The following is a 21,237-nucleotide window of genomic DNA, read 5'->3' as shown; positions in this document are numbered from 1 at the left end:
TTCTTCCTTCTGCCTATAAATATGCTTCAACCAGTCTCCCATGCTACTGAAATCCTTCCTTCAACCATCATCACTTCTTACCTACACTATTGGGCTAGCCTGCTAACTGGTCTCCATGCTGCCAGTCTTGCTCCGTTTGCCCCAGGAGCCAACTATCTTTGATTTAGATTTCAACCAGAGTAGATTCTCTGAAATGAATTCTTGCCATATAATTCAGATGCCTCACTCATTCCTTCTGAACAGATTTCTAGTTTCTCAGCATGATCAACGAGGCCCTCTATGACTGGCTTTTCCCTTTTTTCTAGCCTCATTTCCTAATGTTCCCTGCCAAGCACTTTAAATTACAATGGTATCAAAGTCTTGCAGTTCTTTGCACTCAGGCTAACATGTTTGTGTTCCCACTGTGCCTGCTGCCTAAAATGCTGTCCCCCCCCAGACGCATTGTTGTATCCCTTTTCCCCACTTCAAATATACCACGCATTGCATAAGACAGTTCAGGTGATAGAAAGTTTTCTCTGATCCACTCAATCTAGGTTAGGTGTGCTTCAACATTTCCTCAATTTTTTTTTTTTAAATCCCTAATATCAGCACAATGCCTGGCATTCAGTAAATGTGGAAGTAAAATAAGCTGAACATGAGCTTTCTTCTATGATTCCCATCACTTTCCCCTTAGGAACTAAATTCTTTCTCATAGCCTAGAGTTTAGGTAGAAAGTGATTTCCTTTATTACTTTGTCAATCTCCAAATGATCAACAAAGAAAGCTGAAAGAGATTGAGATACTCTGTTGTTAGTGGAGTGGGAGTCCCACAGTGGCCTGTGAATCAGGGTCTCCATCACTGCTCCCTCCTGTCTTGGTGCCAGCTGTGTAGTCTGCTTGCAGAAGGCACTGTTGCTTCTTCCGTACGGTCTCTATCTCTGCTGTGTATTCCCAGAACGCAATCACATGTCTGTTCTTCCAACCTTTAATCTTTACTCAAGCAATACCCCTCAGCTGGTGCTACAATGGAAACTCCTAGAAAGCAGGGATGAATATGAATCTGCATCTATGAACAGCTGCAAATGAGTCCCACAGGTGGGAACTGGACCACTAATTTGACATCATGATGTACTCTAACCTGCTTTGGGATACACACTGTGATGCTATGCATATGCTAGTTTAAGCTTCGTTTATTGTTGGCCAAACTGAGAATGCCATACTCCAGAGGTGTCAAGGTCAGAAAGACCACACTCCAGAAGCAGCTGTTGTCAAGAACATCTGTCATCCCTCCACTCTCCTGATCCATACCACATGGCTTGCTAATTAGCATAGTGATGTCAGAAATAGGTTTTTATTTTTGGCTTCTCAAAAGTAGGATAAATGTTAGAAATTAGACCTCATTTATGAAATTAGCAATATTTAAGATATGTGGATTGACTAAAACATTTTAGAGATTCTTGCCACCCTTGAAGGAACAAAGTGTGGGAATCCATGAAGCCTGCAGCTTGATCCCTGCAGCTTGATTTTGTCTTCTATAGAGATTATAGAATTCAGCCACAGGAAAGATGTTAAAGCTGCCTCAAGATAAGATTTTTTGGAACAAAATACTGAGAGCACTGTAAAGGGCAGAGAGTTGGGATCTTACATAGCTTATACAGCAGGTTGTATTAATAAGTGTCTGTGGGTGCACTGGAATCTGATCTAAAATTGACTTTCATTATAATCCCATATCCAGATTATGGGAAATGATTAATCCTCACCAGCCTCAATTTCTTTAGTAGCTATGTTTATCTATGGAAAAAAAAACCTAACAGTTACACATGATCAAATTAATCTTGGTCAGTAAGGAAGAGTGGCAGATAGCCACTCTTCCCCTGACAATATTTCTTTATATATATATAAAAAGTTATTTATTTATATAGTCTTAGTTTTAGCATGTGGGATCTAGTTCCCTGACCAGGGATCCAAACCAGGCCCCCTTCACTGGGAATGTAGTGTCTTAGCCACCAGACCACCATGAAGGCCCCTAAAATGTTTCTTAAATTTAAAAAAAAAATGGTTAGGGTTTCAAAAATTTGGATTTCTGGCTTCTGAAATCTGACAACTCTGGGCCCACATTCTCACATGGCACCCGAGTGCTAGAGTGGAGCTATAGTTGCCCCCTTTCAGGCCGGGAGTGACCTGTCCAGTGTCCCACTGTCCCCATGCTATCACTTATTTAGACTTTGGATTACCTACCTAGATGCTGAAGGTGGTGGAGCTTAATACTCCTCTGTAACTCGTCATGTTTCTAAGGCACTGCCTGCCTCAGTTGAACATAAATATTCATGTTGAGCAAAAGACCAAAACAACCAGGCCAGAATGCATTAGATTGAATAATTTAACACACATTGTGATCATATTTCGGAGAAGGCAATGGCAACCCACTCTAGTACTCTCGCCTGGAAAATCCCATGGACAGAGGAGCCTGGAGGGCTGCAGTCCATGGGGTCGCTAAGAGTTGGACACGACTGAGCGACTTCACTTTCACTTTTCACTTTCATGCATTGGAAAAGGAAATGACAACCCACTCCAGTGTTCTTGCCTGGAGAATCCCAGGGACAGGGGAGCCTGGTGGGCTGCCGTCTATGGGGTCGCACAGAGTCGGACACGACTGAAGCGACTTAGCAGCAGCAGTAGCTGATCATATTTATGGTTCTAAGTTTTTGTTGTTGTTCACTTGCTAAGCTGTGTCCAACTCTTTGTGACCCCATGGACTGCAACACACCAGGCTTCCCTGTCTTTCACTATTTCCCAGAGTTTGCTTGAATTCATGTCCATTGAGTTAGTGATGCTATCTAACCATCTCATCCTCTGCTTCCCGCTTCTCCTTGCTTCAGGGTCTTTTTCAATGAGTTGGCTCTACACATCAGGTAGCCAATGTGTTGGAGCTTCAGCTTCAGCATCTAAGTTTTTACCTTTAGAAAATTCTAAAGACACATGCTTGGAAGTTGGGAAAGTATCACTGTATAATATTTGCTCCTATGAGGTGAGAGAAGTTTGGAGGATTCAAATATTACTGTGCGACTTTCAGAGCTCAGCAATCATAGGCAGTCCATTTGTGTCCATTCAGCTGGCATTCTAAAATGAATCCAGGAACTGGGCAGATAGACTCCTTTAACCTTAGTGATAGCTTTCCCTTCACTGTGACAAGTTTTCATTCAGTCATTTAAGCATTTCTTGAGTTCACATAATTAGGTGCTTGGTAAAGTGAAAATAACTCTTAAGCAACAGCAAAGGAACCCCTCAAATTTCAATACATGAATATATTTTTATACTTTAAAATTGCAAGTTGGATCAGTTTTCCTATGACTACCATGTCAACTATTTGGTACCAGATGTAATTCTAACACTGCTGCAGGTAAAATGTGGGTTTCTTTTGAAAATATTATAAGACTATGATTCTAGTTAGTATTCTCTATCTACTCACCTACACAGATTATGTAGAAGTGAATAAAAACCACATGCCAAATACTATTTGGAAACATATATGCATTCATAACTAGAATGCATTTGTGTTTTAATTTTTGGTCCCCCCAATTAACATTATTCTTAAAAAATCTTCAAATTAGATTATGTGATGGTTCCTATATGAATATTTTTCTATGAACAGCTCTTATTAAAAACTGGGGAAAGTCAGGCAGGCAGTTTTTCAATTTGTTTTTTCAAAAACAGAAAAATAGTCTGGGAAGTGTAAAATTTAAGGGGAAGTCTTAAAAAAAAAAAACAAAAACAGACTAAACTGCCTGATTCCTGAAACAGAAAAAGAAATCCTTGCAATAACACGTTGCTGTCACCAGGTGTCACAATCAACCTGATACAAAGCTCAGAGCTCCCCTACCAGCAAGGCCAGTTAACAGCACCCTCAGTGATGCAATAGACTGTTTCCCAATAGGGAACTTCTGGTTATCTCAAGAGGTTTTGTGAAATCCTTAAAAAGTTTTCACAACAAAATTATTTTAATTAAAAAAAAACCACTCTCTAAACTTTGTCAGTATTGACAAAATTCCTTCAAATCCATTCTCTTTGTTCTTGGATCATAAGCTAGTGCAGTATAGCATAGCTGAGGACTTGCGTGCATGCCCAGTCGTGTCCGATTCTTTTTGACCCCACAGACTGTAGCCCTTTAGGCTCCTCTGCCCATGGAATTTTCCAGGCAAGAATACTGGAGTGGGTTGTCATTTCCCACTCCAAGGGATCAAAACTGCATCTCTTGCATCTCCTGCATTGGCAGATGGATTCTTTACCACTGTGCCACCTGGGAACCTCTATAGCTGAGGACTTGCACTCTTAAATCCCATGTCTGACATCTATTACCTGTATAGCCCTAGACAAAATTATTTAATAATGGCTACAAAATTCCACAGGGCTAGTGCAAAATGAAAATGAGGGCCCTTCTTTAAGAAAAGTAATTTCAAGATAGTGACAGCAGGCCTTTGTGGTACAACACGTCACACGCCCAAGAATTTGACTCTTTTGTAACTTCTCCAAGCCTTCACTTCTCCGTTTTCCTCATGGTTGAATGAGAATAATGGTAGCACCTGCTTCATAGACTTGTTATGAAGATTAGGTAGGATAATGCACATAAAACATTCATCACAGTGCTTGGTACATAGTGAGCTCCAAATAAACAGGAGCCGGTGCCTTTATGTCCATCAGACGCTGTGCCTCCCCTCCTCTGCACCAACCCTTTTTACAATCTGCTGCCAGAATAATCTTCTTTAGCACAGTTCTAATGTGTCACTGCCCTGTTTTTTATGAAAACCAAGTCCTCACTGCCTACAGAATAAAATCCAAATCTCTTGGACTAACCTTATCCAGTTTTCAGCTTCATCACCCATCACCTGTCTGGCTCCCTGGTCTCTCTCTGACCTCTGCCTCACATTCTGTGTCTTTCCTGACCCTGTTCTTTCTGCTGGAAACGCCCTCTCCCCCCGTCCCCCACCCCCGACTATAAGGAAAGCACAGGAATTTCAGTCACAATTCTTCTTCTGTCTTAGAACTGCTTACTATGTAGTCTGGGAAACAGAATATTACACCAAGATTCAGCAAGAATGCAAGACAAGGTGAAAAGAATAGTTAAGGGGGAAAAATGTCTTAAAAGTTTAGAATTAGAAGTCATAACTGCAGTGGCACTTTTTAAAGCATTTTGTTTCATAGTTTATTAATGGTTACTATATTATGTGAAAAAGTTGGCTTAAAGCTCAACATTCAGAAAACGAAGATCATGGCATCTGGTACCATACTTTATGGGAAATAGATGGGGCAACAGTGGAAACAGTGCCAGACTTTATTTTTCTGGGCTCCAAAATCACTGCAGATGGTGACTGCAGCCATGAAATTAAAAGATGCTTACTCCTTGGAAGGAAAGTTATGTCCAGCCTAGATAGCATATTCAAAAGCAGAGACATTACTTTGCCAACAAAGGTCCGTCTAGTCAAGGCTATGGTTTTTCCTGTGGTCATGTATGGATGTGAGAGTTGGACTGTGAAGAAGGCTGAGCGCCGAAGAATTGATGCTTTTGAACTGTGGTGTTGGAGAAGACTCTTGAGAGTCCCTTGGACTGCAAGGAGATCCAACCAGTCCATTCTAAAGGAGATCAGCCCTGGGATTTCTTTGGAAGGAATGATGCTAAAGCTGAAACTCCAGTACTTTGGCCACTTCACGCGAAGAGTTGACTCATTGGAAAAGACTCTGATGCTGGGAGGGATTGGAGGCAGGAGGAGAAGGGGACGACAGAGGATGAGATGGCTGGATGGCATCACTGACTCGATGGATGTGAGTCTGAGTGCACTCCAGGAGTTGGTGATGGACAGGGAGGCCTGGTGTGCTGCGATTCATGGGGTCGCAAAGAGTCGGACAAGACTGGGCAACTGAACTAACTGAACTGATATTATGCATAGACTCTATGTTATGTGTATCAAAACGATGGATTCTTTTTCAAAAATATAATTCATATCCTTAGGTTATTAAATGCTAAACTTAAAATCAGGGAAAACATATACTTTTAATTCATATGTTTTAGAAAAGTGTTAGGTTTACCCCAGATTGAACAGGAAGTTCCCATATACCCTGTCTCCACACACACACAACTTCTTCCACTATGATATCCTGCACCAGTGCATTTGTTACCATTGATGAACCTACCTTTGCACATCTTTTTCAACCAAAGTCCAAGTTTACATTATGGCTACTCTTGATATAGTCAGAGGGGCTAAAAATGAGTTTATTCAAATGTATAATGACAGGTATTTGCCATTATATTTTCATACAGAGTTGTTTCACTGTCCTGAAAATCCTCTTCACTCTGTCTGTTCATCCCTCCCTCCTCCAAACCCCTGGAGCCACTGATCATTTTATGTCTCCATAGTTTTAAGTTTTTGAAAATGTTGTATGGTTGAAATAATAAAGTATGAGGCCTTTTAGATTGGCTTCTTTCAGTTAGTAACATCTATTTAAATTTTCTTCATGTCTTTGCAGGTTGCAGTGTTTTTTAAATAAAATTTCAAATGAAAGTCACATTTAATTACACTGAGTAAAATATTTAGAGGAGTTCTATTTTTTACTTTAAAAGGTACTTTTTTTTTTTTTAAGATGTACATTTATCGACAACTCTTGGGACTTTCCGAATAGTCCCGTGGTTAAGACTCCACCTTCCAGTGTAGAGTGTGCAGGTTCCCTGGTCAGAGAGCTGAGATCCCAACATGCCTCTCAGCCAAAAAACCAAAACATAAAACAAGCAATACTATAACAAATTCAGTAAAGACTTTTTTTTAAATTGTTGATGGTCCACATCAACAACTCTTGTGTTGGGGCCTTTCTGTGGGATTATTTGTACACATGCATTAAATATTGGAATTGTCATCCCAGAGATGCTGTATTCCTAAAGGCTCTCTCAATTTTAAGGACAAGTGGGATGGTTTAAAACACCGATTTCTGATTTTTTTTTTAACCTTAGGTATTCAGTTTGCCTAGAAATAAAGTTGTGGAATAACTGCTGAGTTTTTTTAAAGCCCATTTTATAACCATCACCCTTTCACATTCACCTCCTAAATCTGATGGCACGGTCAGCCCATACCTTTCTCCTTTATCTTTCTTAAGTGGTATCACTACCACACATACCATGGTTTATTTTTCATGTTTTTCTAAACACTACCACTGAAATGCTCTATAGCCATCACTGTGTTCTATGATCCACTTATTACCTTGGGCTTTATAGGATTGTCATGATTTAGGGGAATGAGAGAGAAGGGGAAGGTACAGGTATTTCAGGAAAGGAATAAAGAATGATCGAAAGCAGGGGTGAAACATGTTCATGCCTGAGTGTGTGAGTGTATTTTATTCTGCAAATGTAAGAGACCCTATGACAGGAAGTTAGACAATTCATCATATACATTAGTTAGTTAGCTGGTTAATGTTTACAGAGCATACTATATGCTGGGCACAATTCTATAACATTTTTCTAATACTGTAACTAAAATCTTAGTGCATATACAATTTGGGAAGTCCTCTTTGGAAAATACACATATTCACAAAGAAAATTACAAATAACAAAATTAAGTGACCCTAGAAAGGGCCCATGTAAATGAAGAGACCTAAAAATTTAGCCTCACAGTAAACTCACCTTCGTTTCTAATGACTGAGAAACTGAAGTGAAGAAGCAAGCTTCAGGCAGCCCAGTTCTTCACCTCTCACAGGTCTCCAGGACTGCTTCTTGTTCCATGATTCCAATTTCTCCCTAGAAAAACAGTTCATCTCGGCTATGTTGCCATTAGAGCAGAGGGCAAAATTAAACAAGAAGCTTTCATGTTCTGATTGCCACACACACATTTCCACCCACCATTTATGCACCCTGATTTTATTCACTGCCTTGTTCTAGGTAGGTTTTCTAACATTCTTTTCATTGAACCATAACAACCGTAATATGAAATTTCTGTATCCCTGAAAGACACAAATAAAGCATCGTCTTCTCCCCCACCTCCACACTTTCCCTGCAGTCTATGAAGTGATTAGTGTTCTCACAGAACAGTGTGCTCATTCACTTAATAGGCTTTTATGTATGTGGCTGTACCAGGTACTCTTGATGCTACGATGCATCAGAAGTAATTTCTTCCCTCAAGGGACTCACATTCCAGTTTGGTAGAGAACTGATAAGTAAACACATGATAACAACAGTTCCTCACAGGCTGTAATAGAACTATGTACAACTGTTATGGGAACCTAGCTTTGCGAACATGTAATAATGTATAAAATAAATCTTAGAGGATAGATACAACTAATGGACAAGGTAAGAAAGGGCTTTAAGCAAGGGGCTTTACCAAGGGATCCGTGGTGCAAATTAAGGGCCTTGAAGAATTGGGAAAAGAAAATGAGTATGTCTTTATTTTCACTAACCTCCAGTTTGAAATTTAACATTTTTTCTTCCATTATAAATATAGGTCACAAACCGGTAGTGCTAGCAATACTTGTAACTTTTTACCAATAGAAACATAGATATATTCATACTGCAGTTGACTCAGATTTTTCAAATATTAATTTGCACACATTTTTACTTTGAAATTACTATAGGAATTAGACTCACTGTAAGAATTTGTGTTTTATTGCATACTATATAACACAAATTTGTTTTCCTAATATTCTGATAATTGCATAGGATTATACAATTATCTCTTTATAGTAACATGTATGTCTATGTAATAATATGTACACTTATGCATTTAAATATATTATTCTGAGAAAAGTTCATAGGCTTCACCAGATTGTCCAAGCAATTCACTGTGAAGGAATAAATAAGTAAGCTTAAGAAATCCTGTTCCAAGCAAAGGGAACAGAAAACACAGTGAGTTTAAAGATGAGGACTTGTTCAAGAATTCAATCCCCTGTGCTGTCTCTTCCTTCTCTTGAGTCTGCATTGCTCCCACTCTTCTTTCTGCCACACCCCTAGTTTGGAACACCTGTCCATTTGGCCCTTCTCAGATCCGTTTTCCACACTATCCAGTATTGGGAATTTGTATTCCCAGTGCCGATATTGTGTCACTGCTACGCTGGTTGAAAGGGATCAGGAGAGCCCAGCCTGCTTGGCCTTGACCTTGCCTCTCCCTGCAGTGCCTAGGACCTCTGTGGAGTCCTCAGCATACCTGGGCTAGATCTGGAAACCCTGGCCTAAAAGAGCCAGTGTGGCTTTCAACACACTCCATGGGGCATTCCACACTCCTCCATCCTTATCTTTTATCATGCGTCCCTGAGCTTTGTCCAGCCCCACAGAAACAATTTACTCTTCAAAAAGGTCCTGCCACTATCACCTCAGTGGTATACAAACTGTTCTTCTGCTTGGGACTCTACCTCTCCCCACTTCTTTTTCCTGGTTGATGTCTATTTTTCTGTTAGGTGTCAGTTTAGAGGTGTGTTCCTCTGGGAAGTCTTTCTACTCGCCCCCCACCCCAGCAATGCCCTAAATGTCTCCACTATGTGCTGCCTTAACAGTCTGTGTTTGCAGCTTTTTCTTCTTTACGTGGCACAAATATTTTGTTACATAGGCTACAAAAATAATTTCACTTTTGGTTGGTTTTGAAATTTGAAAAGAAGGATGAGCCGTGGCAGGGTTGGGGTGTGTGGGTGGAGAGAGAGGTAAGCAAATAGGGCAGAGAAAGGATTTTCTTAATTGGCTGTTGGCCCCTCTGAGGAGGAGGAAGCAGAGGACCTTGATTATTGAAATGACCAAGAAAACGTTCTCCCTTGGCTGGGTGGTCCTTTCTGTTCAGCCAGGAAGTGAGTGGGGTGCTGAGGGGTGCTGGCTGAAGGGCGCTGGATGGAACTAGCTGCAGGACTTGGTCCTCACTGAGGTAGGCTGGGTGCAGGGGAAGGATGTAGGGAGAAGGGCAGGGAATGATGAACCCTTAGTGGTCAGGACATGTTGCTATGGTGACACAATGTGAAAACAAACGGTGCACTGACATCCACAAGTTTAAGTGTCTTAATTCATGCTGGAAAACATGTAGGGTTAAATGCTTGGTATCTTCGAGGTGGAGCTGTGGAAGCAACTTTGGACTGGGGGTCAGGACTCTGAGTTGGGTCTGGGTGTCTTCCCAGGTAAGCCCTAAAGAATATGCCTGCCAGTGCAGGAGACTTAAGAGACACGGGTTCAATCCCTGGGTCAGGAAGATCCCCTGGAGGAGGGCATGGCAGTATTCTTGCCTGGAAAATCCCATGGACAGAAGAGCTTAGTAGGTTATGGTCCACAGGATTGGAAAGAATCAGACACGATTGAAGCGACTTGGCATGGCAGGGTGCTGCAGGATCCTGGTGAGAAGACCATGAATCCTACCATGAGGCTTTGGAGAGGGACTTGGGGGGCAGGGCAAGGCTGAGGAAGAGGAGAGAAAGGAAGAAGGAAACAGTCCACTGAATCAGGCTTAAAATTCAATCTTCAGAAGAAAGCTGCAGGGCAGGCGCCTGGGGGCAGTGGAAGCTCAGGGCACCTTCCTCCCAGTGGCGCCTGCGGCCCGGGCTTCACGCTGCGGTCACAAGACTAAAGAACTAACAGAACTGACCAGATTTCCATCCTCACAGGTGATGTCAGAGAAAGTGTACCAGCACCACCCTGGGCATCAGTTTCTTCATCCTGAAAATGGGAGAGCGCCACCTGACCTGCCTTCTCTGAGCAGTGACAGCTGGGCAGGTGAGCGCAGCAGGCGAGACGGTGGAGGTCAGCTCCGTGGTGGGCAGAAGGTACGGTGCCCTACCCGTCCGAGGATGCGGGCATTGGGGGATCAGGTCTTAGGGGTCCCATAAGCTGAAGGGCGCTCTAGGGCGGGCTGGGCGTTGGTGGGATTTGGTGCGGCCATCAGCTTGTTCTTGGCCGTCTTGGTAGTGGCTTTGGCATACTTTAGCCTCAGGGTCTGCGGGTTCTCAGGATCAAAGTGAATACGGTTCAATGCGTTCTGACGGCTTCTGCTCCAGCCCTGCTGTCACGGATCACAACACCCGCAGGCTGCTCTATGAGAGCTTGGTCAGGGACCCTTCATACCCCTTGAACGCCCTGAAGGGCGGGTAGAGTTCTCTGGGTTTAAAGTCCACAGGGAGGCCCCTGGCAAGCTGCGTCCGGACCTCCTCCTCCCGGGTGCGGGGCTTCAGGGTGCTGGGGTGGGAGGGAGCGGGTGGCGAGGGGAAGGGAACGCGGCGCGACTGCGGCGCGGGGCTGCGGGGAGGTGGGAAGGGGCGCTGAGAGCGGTGCGCTCCAGGGGTCCGGAGCCGGGTGGTGGCGGGGGGCAGCTCTGGTTGGAGTCACAGCGTGGGAGGCGGGGAGAGGGTGCGGCGAGGGAGGCCCTGGGAGCCCGAGCCGAGCCGGAGCGCCTGCAGGCGAGTCGTCTTCTTTTTTGAATTTAAAACCAAAATGTTTATTGGAGTTGTACAGAAAACTTTGCAATCCTAAAACTCATATTACAAATCACTAGAGGAAACAAAAGTTCATAACGTTGGCGTGCCTCTTAAATATCACCGACAGATCTCTGAAATGTGTTTATAGACAGCCGGGTGCTTGAAGCTGAGTCCCCTAGCCTGTTTGTGCTGATGATCCCTTTGTGGTCGGAATTAATTGCTCTGTCTGAGTCTTACCTTTCTTTCATAACTAAATGGTAATAGCCTTTGTGCTGGTCTGTGTTCCACAAAATACTGAACTCCTCTGGTCAGCACTGAGCCTTTACTCACTAGGGCCTAGGGCCGGACAGGTACTGAGCGAGTAAGCTTTGGTCAGCTATTTATTGGTGAGATAATGAATGAATGAACCCAGAATTGTCGTCCAGATCTATATCAGAAGAAGGCTTGGAAACAGAGGTAAATAGTGTAAACTTTATCCTCTAGACCAGCATTTTTCAAACTGTACCTTATGATCTATTAGTGGTTTGCAAGATCAATTTGTTGTTGTTTAATCACTAAGTCGTGTCCAACTCTTTCTGACCCCAGGAACTGCAGCACACCAGGCTTTCCTGTCCTTCACTATCTCCCTGAGTTTGCTTAAACTCATGTCCAGTGAGTTGGTGATACCATCCAACCATCTCATCCTCTGTTGTCCCCTTCTCCTGCCTTCAATCTTTCCCAGCATCAGGGTCTTTTCCAATGAGTCAGCTCTTCGCATCAGGTAGCCAAAGGATTGGAGCTTCAGCATCAGTCCTTCCAATGAATAATCAGGGTTGATTTCCTTCAGGATTGACTGGTTTGATCTCCTTGCTGTTCAAGGGACTATCAAGAGTCTTCTTCAGCACTACAGTTTGGAATCAATAATTTTTGTGTGTGAAATTGAATTTTATAGAACAGAAGAATCGAATAGAATAGGAAATATCAGAGTGCATCACAAGAATTAAGGGTAAGTTTGCTCCATAAAACTTTTACTTCAGTCATGCATATATATGCACATCGTGAATTAGTATGTGTACCTTGTGCTGTGAGTATTGCTTCCAGTTGGTTACGTAAAGAAGGTTCTAAAGCTCCCGCTGTAACAACAGGGGAGGCATTTTGAAGGGTTTCAATTAAGGATGTTATATGATCAGATCTGTGGTTTGGGAAACTTCCTCAGACCATGGCACTAAGGGGTTTTTGACCAGTATTGGCAATGATGGGAGCATCTGAAAAGCTACTGCGGCAACTGAGAAATGACAAGAAAGATAATGGTATGGGATGGAAAGGGGAGGGTGAGAAGGAGAAATAGTGACTGATTGGAGGGAAGGCGTTGGTCAGTGGGGGTTGAGGTTTAAGGTCTGTTACTATGGGCTTGATCTGGAATGCCATAATTTAGACAATGGGTACATCACAGAGACAATGTCAATTCAGTAGGAGGGAAATCAAAATACTAACTTTGGAGTTGAATTGATGGATCCATTTAGTCAGAATAATTAGCCCACATTGATATGAATTGCTCTGGATGCTAAATATAGTAACTGATGGGCTAGATTGTCCCATGTATACATTACCATGTATAAGCTAGCAAGCTCAGTGGGGCTTCCCTGGTGGCTCAGAGGAAAGAATCTGTCTGCAATGCAGGAGACATGGGTTTAGTCCCTGGGTTAGGAGGATCCCCTGGAGAAGGAAATGGCAACCCACTCCAGTATTCTTGCCTGGGAAAATCCATGGACAGAGGAGCCTGGCAAACTACAGTTCATGGGATCACAAAAGGGTCAGACACAACTTAGCAACTAAACAACAGCAAGCCAGGTCAGTAGTGTTTGAATCTGGTTGCTTAAATATCTAAGGTACTTTTATTATGCTTTCACAGTGTATGAAATTATATTTTTGAGTGGGAAAATCAACCTACACAGCCTATTGCTTATGAGTAATATAGTTTACTCACCTACCTTAAATACTTTTCTGGAATAATATAAATATGAAGAAAAAAATCCAGTACTGTATAATGCATACAATTTAATAAGCACTGCATATGAGAAGAAATATTTTTTCTGTTTTCTCATATAATAATTATGTCTTCTCTTGCAAAGTCTTTATTCAGCTGGGTAAATTATATAATATTCTCAATTTACTACAATGGGCAGTGCTTAACTTGGGTGGTATGTGGATCACCATATTTTAGCTGCAGGACAGGACTGTCTCCAAGCAGTTTGAATGTAAATCAGGTATTCATGTTGTCCTGATTAGTTATTTAGGCCAAGATTCAGGATTAAGAAACAGAGGAATAATGCTGGACTAAGGCACAGCCAAGAAAGGAGACAAAAATACAATGTATTCATTCTTAAGCATTAGATTAGTAAGCTAATATAATAATTATTAAAGGCTCACATTAAAGCAACAGCTTTTAAATTTTGACCCTAATCATTTAATATTTATTAGTTTCATGTGTTGCACTCCTCAAGCATGTTTCAGGTCCTATGTAGCCCTGAGACCTGCTTATTAACTGAATACAGGATGTACTTATTAATAATAACAGTGTTGCCCATCAATAGACAATTGGCCTAAGAAGATGTGATAGATATGTGTGTGTGTGTGTAATGGGATATTACTCAGCCATAAGAAGAATTAAATATTGCCATTTGGAACAACATGGGTAGACTTAGAGAATATTATGGTTAGTGAAATGTCAGAGAAAGATACTCTGTGATATCACTTATAAGTGGAATCTAAAAAATAATAATAATAAAGAATCTGTAAACAAAACAAACAGATTCACAGACATAGGAAACAAATTTATTGTATCAAAAGTGGGGAGGAGGGACAAATTAGGAGCATGGGATTAACATATAAAATGTACTAAACATATAGCAGAGGGAATTATTCTCAGTATTTTATAATAATCTATAATGGAATATAATATGCAAAAAATATGAATCACCGTACTATATACCTGAAACTTACATGATATTGTAAATCAACTACACTTCAATAAAGATAAATAAAATATATTTCTGAGCTGTTAAAAAAATTCCATTGTTAACTTCCAGTTACCACTAAATGCTTTTTATAGCTAAAATGAATTACTTGAATTAAAGCCATTAGCTAAAAGGTACAATTGTAAAGTTAGGTGAGTTCTAAAAAAAAACATAATGAAATGTAAATTATGTTGTTCCTCAAAGTTGAAACTCCAGAAGGCTACACATTTGTTGAACAATAATGTAATTACTGGAAGCATCAATAAAACTCTTTAACATTTGTCTTTAAAACCAGTTAAAGAAACATAGAAGAAAAACAATTCACATTACTTTATAATTATAGCTAATTTCTATCACCCCTTCTACTGGAAAAAATACATATTTGGATCATTTACTTTATTTTATTATATTTGCCTTTGGATAACTCATGGTTGTATGTTTTAAAAAAGTCCTTGAAGAATAAATGTGTAGCCATTAAAAGTACTGAAATAAACATGACATAGGATCATTGTAATAAACTAAATCTCCATATTGAGAAATCTTTTCAAAAAATGTTATTGAAGTATAGTTGATTTACAATGTTGTGTTAATTTCTGATGTACAGCAAAATGACTCAGTTATACATATATATATTCTTTTCAATTGTTATTTATCACAGAATTAATATAGTTATCTGTGCTATATAGTAGGACTTTCTTATTTATCCATCATATATATAATAGCTTGCATCTGCTAATCCCAAACTCCTAATCTATCCTTCCCTTACCCTACTTTTCCCTTGACGAACACAAATCTGTTCTCTATGCCTTTGAGTCTGTTTCTGCTTCATAGATAGGTTCATTTGTATTGTATTTTAGATTTCACTTATGAGTGATGTCATATGGTATTTGTCTTTCTCTTTCTGACTGACTTTTCTTATATCATAACCCCTAGGTCCATCCATGTTGCTGCAAATGGCTTTATTTCATTCTTTTAAATGGCTGAGTAATAGTCTATTGGATATGTATATCATATCTTCTTTTCCATTCATTTGTTGATGGGCGTTCAGGTTATTTCCACGTCTTGGCCATTATAAATAGTGCTGCTGTGAACATAGGCATGCATGTATATTTTCTGACCTAAGAAAACACTTGAATGATTTATGTCAGAGAATGTTTTCTTATGTTCTGTTTCAGGAGTTTTATTCTGTCTTGTCTTATATTTAAGTGTTTGAGTCATTTTGAGTTTATTTTTGTGTATGATGGGAGGGTGTGTTCTAACTTCATGTGGCTGTTCAACTTTCCCATCACCACTTGCTGAAGAGATTGTTTTTTCTCCATTGTATATTGTTGCCTCCTTTCTTGAACTGATTAATTGTCCATAGGTGTGTGGGTTTATCTCTGGACTCTGTTCTGTTCCATTGATCTGTATGTCTGTTTTTGTGCCACATATCGAGAAATCTTAAAACTGTATACACAGGCTTAAACTATGTAGTGAGGATTGTCTATAATTAACCTATGAACCACTCTCTTGAGGCATTCTTAACTTTGGTCAAGCGTTACTGCTAATAATATACCAATAAAGGGGAAATTTTTTACTGTATATCTCCTAGGACTCAAAACTGGTTAATGGCAATCATGTTTGTAATACTAGCATCACCAGCCATGACAGAGGTTTAATTGAACATGGACAAGAGGACAACTAAATTTTGTGACTATAAGAAAACATCTAGATACAAAGATATCTGTTAATATAGATATATATTTAACTCAAAGCAACATTGGTTTCAGATTGTGCATGGAAATGTCTGCTCACTCTTAGTGTTAAAAATTTTCTTGATAAAATACGTGTTTTAAGTAAGGATTGTTAGCTTATATATTTCAAAAACTAGCTAGGTTTTCATTGATAACTAATTATTTACTTCCCACAGATTGAGGCTGACTTTATGCAGTGGTATCTCTGTAAGGCTGACTCTCTGGCTTCCGTTGCTTCTTCAGTTCTACAACAATTGGTAGAGAAGTTTTTGGAAATCAGGGAGACTAGAGCAGAGCCAGGGTCTAGCTACAGCTACTGTTATGTCAGAATTCTAAATAAAACCATTGTTCTTTAGTCACTCAGTCATGTCTGACTCTTTGCGACCTCATGGACTGCAGAACGCCAGGGTTCCCTGTCCATCACCATCTCCCAGAGCTTGCTCAAACTCACATCCATTCAGTCAGTGATGCCATCCAACCATCTCATCCTCTGTTGTCCCCTTCTCTTCCTGCCTTCAATCTTTCTCAGTATCAGGCTCTTTTCCAATGAGTCAGTTCTTCGCATCAGGTGGCCAAAGGATTGGAGCTTTAACTTCAGCATCTGTCCTTCCAAGAATATTCAGGATTGATTTCCTTTAGGATTGACTGCTTTGATCTCCTTGCAGTCCAAGGCACTCTCAAGAATCTTCTCCAGTGCCACAGTTCAAAAGCATCAATTCTTCGGCACTCAGCCTTCTTTATGGTCCAACTCTCACATCCATACATGACTACTGGAAAAACCATAACTTTGACTATACAGACCTTTGTTAGCAAAATAATGTCTTTGCTTTTTAATACACTGTCTAGGTTTGTCATTGCTTTTTGTCCAAAGAGCAAGCATCTTTTAATTTCATGGCTGCAGTCACAATCTGCAGTGATCTGCACAACAGAGGATGAGATGGTTGAATGGTTGGAGCCCAAGAAAACATTCTTTCACTGTTTCCATTTTTTCCCCATCTATTTGCCATGAAGTGATGGGACTGGATGCCATGATCTTTGTTTTTTGAAGTTGAGTTTTAATCTGGCTTTTTCACTCTTTTCTTTCACTTTCATCAGGAGGCTCTTTAGTTCCTCTTAACTTTCTGCCATAAGGGTGGTGTCATCTGCATATCTGAGATTATTGCTATTTCTCCCAGCAATCTTGATTCCAGCTTGTGCTTCCTCCAGCCTGAGATTTCACATGATGTACTCTGCATATAAGTTAAATAACTAGGGTGACAGTATTCAGTCTTGTTATTCTCCTTTCCCAATTTGGAACCAGTCTGTTGTTTCATGTCCAGTTCTAACTGTTGCTTCTTGACTTTCACACAGATTTCTCAGGAGGCAGGTAATGTGGTCTGGTATTCCCATCTCTTTGAAGGTTTTAGCATAGTCAATGAAGCAGAAGTAGATGTTCTTCTGGAATTCTCTTGCTTTCTCTATGATCCAAAAGATGTTGGCAATTTGATCTCTGGTTCCTTTGCCTTTTCTAAATCCAGCTTGAACATCTGGAAGTTCTCAGTCCATGTACTGTTGAAGCCTAGCTTGGAGAATTTTGAGCATTACTTTGCTAGCATGTGAAATGAGTGCAATTGTGCAGTAGTTTGAACATTCTTTGGCATTGCCTTTCTTAGCGATTAGAATGAAAACTGACCTTTTCCAGTCCTGTGGCCATTGTTGAGTTTTCCAAATTTGCTGTCATATTGAGTGCAGCACTTTCACAGCATCATCTTTTAGAATTTTAAATAGCTCAGCTGGAATTGCATCACCTCCACTAGCTTTGTTCATAGTGATGCTACCTAAGGCCCTCTTGACTTTGCACTCTAAAATGTCTGGCTCTAGGACAGTGATCATACCATCATGGTTATCTGGGTCATTAAGATCTTTTTTGTATACTTCTGTGTATTCTTGCCACCACTTCTTAATATTTTCTGCTTCTGTTAGGCCCATACTGTTTCTGTCCTTTATTGTGCCCATCTTTGCTTGAAATATTCCCTTGGTATCTCTAATTTTCTTGAAGAGATCTCTAGTCTTTCCCATTCTATTGTTTTCCTCTATTTCTTTACATTGTTCATTAATGAAGACTTTCTTATTTCTCTTTGCTGTTCTTTGGAACTCTGCATTCAATGGGTATATCTTTCCTTTTCTCCTTTGCCTTTTACTTCTCTTTTTCTCAGCTATTTGTAAGGCCTCCTCAGACAACCATTTTGCCTTTTGCATTTCTTTTTTTGGGGGATGGTTTTGATCACCTCCTTCTGTACAGTGTTATGAACCTCTGTCCGTAGTCCTTCAGGCACTCTGTCTATCAGATCTAATCCATTGAATCTATTTGTCATTTCCATTGTATAATCATAACGGATTTGATTTAGGTCATATCTGAATGGCCTATGGTTTTCCTTACTTTCTTCAATTTAAGTCTGAATTTGGCAATAAGGAATTCGTGATCTGAGCCATAGTCAGCTCCTGATCTTGTTTTGGCTGACTCTATAGATTCTCCATCTTTGATTGAAAAGAATATAATCAATATGATTTCAGTATTCACCCACTGGTGATGTCTCTTGTGTTGTTGGAAGAGGGTGTTTGCTATGACCAGTGTGTTCTCTTGGCAAAACTCTGTTGGCTTTTGACCCGCTTCATTTTGTACTTCAAGGCCAAACTTGCCCGTTACTCTAGGTATCTCTTGACTTCCTACTTTGCATTCCAGTCCCCTGTGATGAAAAGGACATCTTTTTTTTTTTGTTTTTTGGTGTTAGTCCTATAAGATCTTGAAGGTCTTCATAGAACTGTTCAACTTCAGCTTCTATGGCATTAGTGCTTGGGTCATAGACTTGGATTACTGTGATATTGAATGGTTTGCCTTGGAAATGAGTAGAGATCATTCTATTATTTTTGAGATTGGACCAAAGTACTGCATTTTGGACTCTTTTTTTGACTGTGAGAGCTACTCCATTTCTTTTAAGGGATTCTTGTCCACAGTAGTAGATATAATGGTCATGTGAATTAAATTTGCTCATTCCTGTCCATTTTAGTTCACTGATTCCTAAAATGTCAATGTTCACTCTTTCCATCTCCTGTTTGACCACTTCCAATTTACCTTGATTCTTGATCCTAATATTCCAAGTTCCTATGCAATATTGTTATTTATAGCATCGGACTTTTCTCTCACTACTAGACACTTCCACAACTGGGTGTTGTTTCCTCTTTGGCTCAGCCTCTTCATTCTTTATGGAGCTATTTCTCCACTCTTCTCCAGTAGTATATCGGGCACCTACCAAACTGGGGACTTTATCTTTCAGTGTCATATCTTTTTGCCTTTTTGTACTGTTCATGAGGTCAAGGCAAGAATGCTGAAGTGGTTTCCCATTGCCTTCTCCAGTGGACCACACTTTGTCAGAACTCTCCACCACAACCCCTTCGTCTTGGGTGGCCATACATGGCATGGCTCATAGTTTCATTGGATTAAACAAGGTTGTGATCCATGTGATCAGTTTGGTTAGTTTTCTGTGATTGTGTTTTAAACTAACCAAATAAAACCATAATTCAGGTAATTGTTTCGTCTGTGAAATTTGATGGTAAGCTACCTAAGGACAGGAACTGTCTGAGTCTGACATGTAAGGCAGTGATGAACTCCTAAATCTTACCCTAGAATAAAAATTTTTTAAAGATAATTGATTATTTAAAGAAAAATAATAGAAATGGACTGAGAGGTTTATGACATATTTTAAAGTAAAATATATGACAATAGCATAAAGGAAGAGAGATGGGAAATGGAAGGAGAGAGAGGATAGTACAATAAACAACCATATATTCTTCACTCTGATTCATCAAATTGTAAAAATTTGCCACTTTTATATCTGTTTACCTATCATCTTTATTCAACATTATTTTTGTTGAATTATTTGAAAATATTGTGCTGTCAAGACACTTTTACCTTTAAATACTTCAACATGTCTCCTAAGCAAAAGAATAATCTACATAACCACAGTATAATTACGACACTCAAAAACTCAACATTGATATGATGTCATTATCTAACATAAATCCATATTCAAACATCCCCAATTGTCCATAGATCACATGTTTTTTTAAAAAAATTATTTATTTTTAATTGAAGGATAATTGCTTTACAATATTGTGCTGGCTTCTGCCATACATGAACATGAATCAGCCACAGGTATACATACGTCTCCTCCCTTTGAAGTCCCCTCCTATCTCCCTCCCCATCCCACCCCTCTAGTTTGTCACAGAACTCGAGTTTGAGTTCCCTGAGTCATACAGCAAATTCCCACTGGCTGTCTGTTTTACATATGGTAGCATATATGTTTCCATGCTGCTCTCTCCATTCATCCCACCCTCTCCTTCCCCCATCCCCCGTGTCTGTAAGTCTGTCCCCTATGTGTGCATAGACCACATGTTTTAAATCCAAAATTGAGAATCCCTTCTAGAAAGAATTTCTCTACTACTAGGATTCTATCCTTCACCTTCTTATCTGCCATATTACTGCACCACACACACACAGAAAACAAACTCTTGGTTTGTTCTCATCTCTGCTGAATTTCAGGTCAGCTGTCTTTTCTGTGAGATTTCCAAGCCAGCTGAACATTTGTATCTATTTTGAAACTTCTAATATGTATTGGGGTAATTCTTGGGTGAAAGTCCACTTCTCCCACGAGACTGATTCATAAGGATAGTAATTATCTCCCCCAGTTCCAAATATATTTCCAAGTGCAAATGTTTGGCCCATAATCGACATTCAAAAGACAATTTTGGAATGAATGAATATATATTAAGTGGTTAAGATGGAGGAACATATGTATCATCTTTATATCCCTCTGCATCCCATAGAGTCCGCCCTCAATGAGAGTTTAATAGATCTTTGTAAAGTGAGAATTTTCAGCACTGTAGCTGGAAGTATTCTTTGACTGTTCCTTTGCTGTTGTTTAGTTGCTAAGTCATGTCCACCTCTCTTGCAACCCCATGGACAAAGGAGCCTTTTCCAGGGGATCTTCCTTACCCAGGGAGTGAGCCCGAGTCTCCTGCTTGACAGGCAGATTCTTTACCACTGAACCACCTGGGCAGCAACTGTTCTTTGGTACA

The sequence above is a fragment of the Bos mutus genome, chromosome 9 (genome assembly GCF_027580195.1).
Source record: "Bos mutus isolate GX-2022 chromosome 9, NWIPB_WYAK_1.1, whole genome shotgun sequence".
NCBI lineage: Eukaryota > Metazoa > Chordata > Mammalia > Artiodactyla > Bovidae > Bos > Bos mutus.
The sequence above is the reverse complement of the archived record's forward strand: the minus strand, read 5'-3'. Positions refer to the sequence as shown.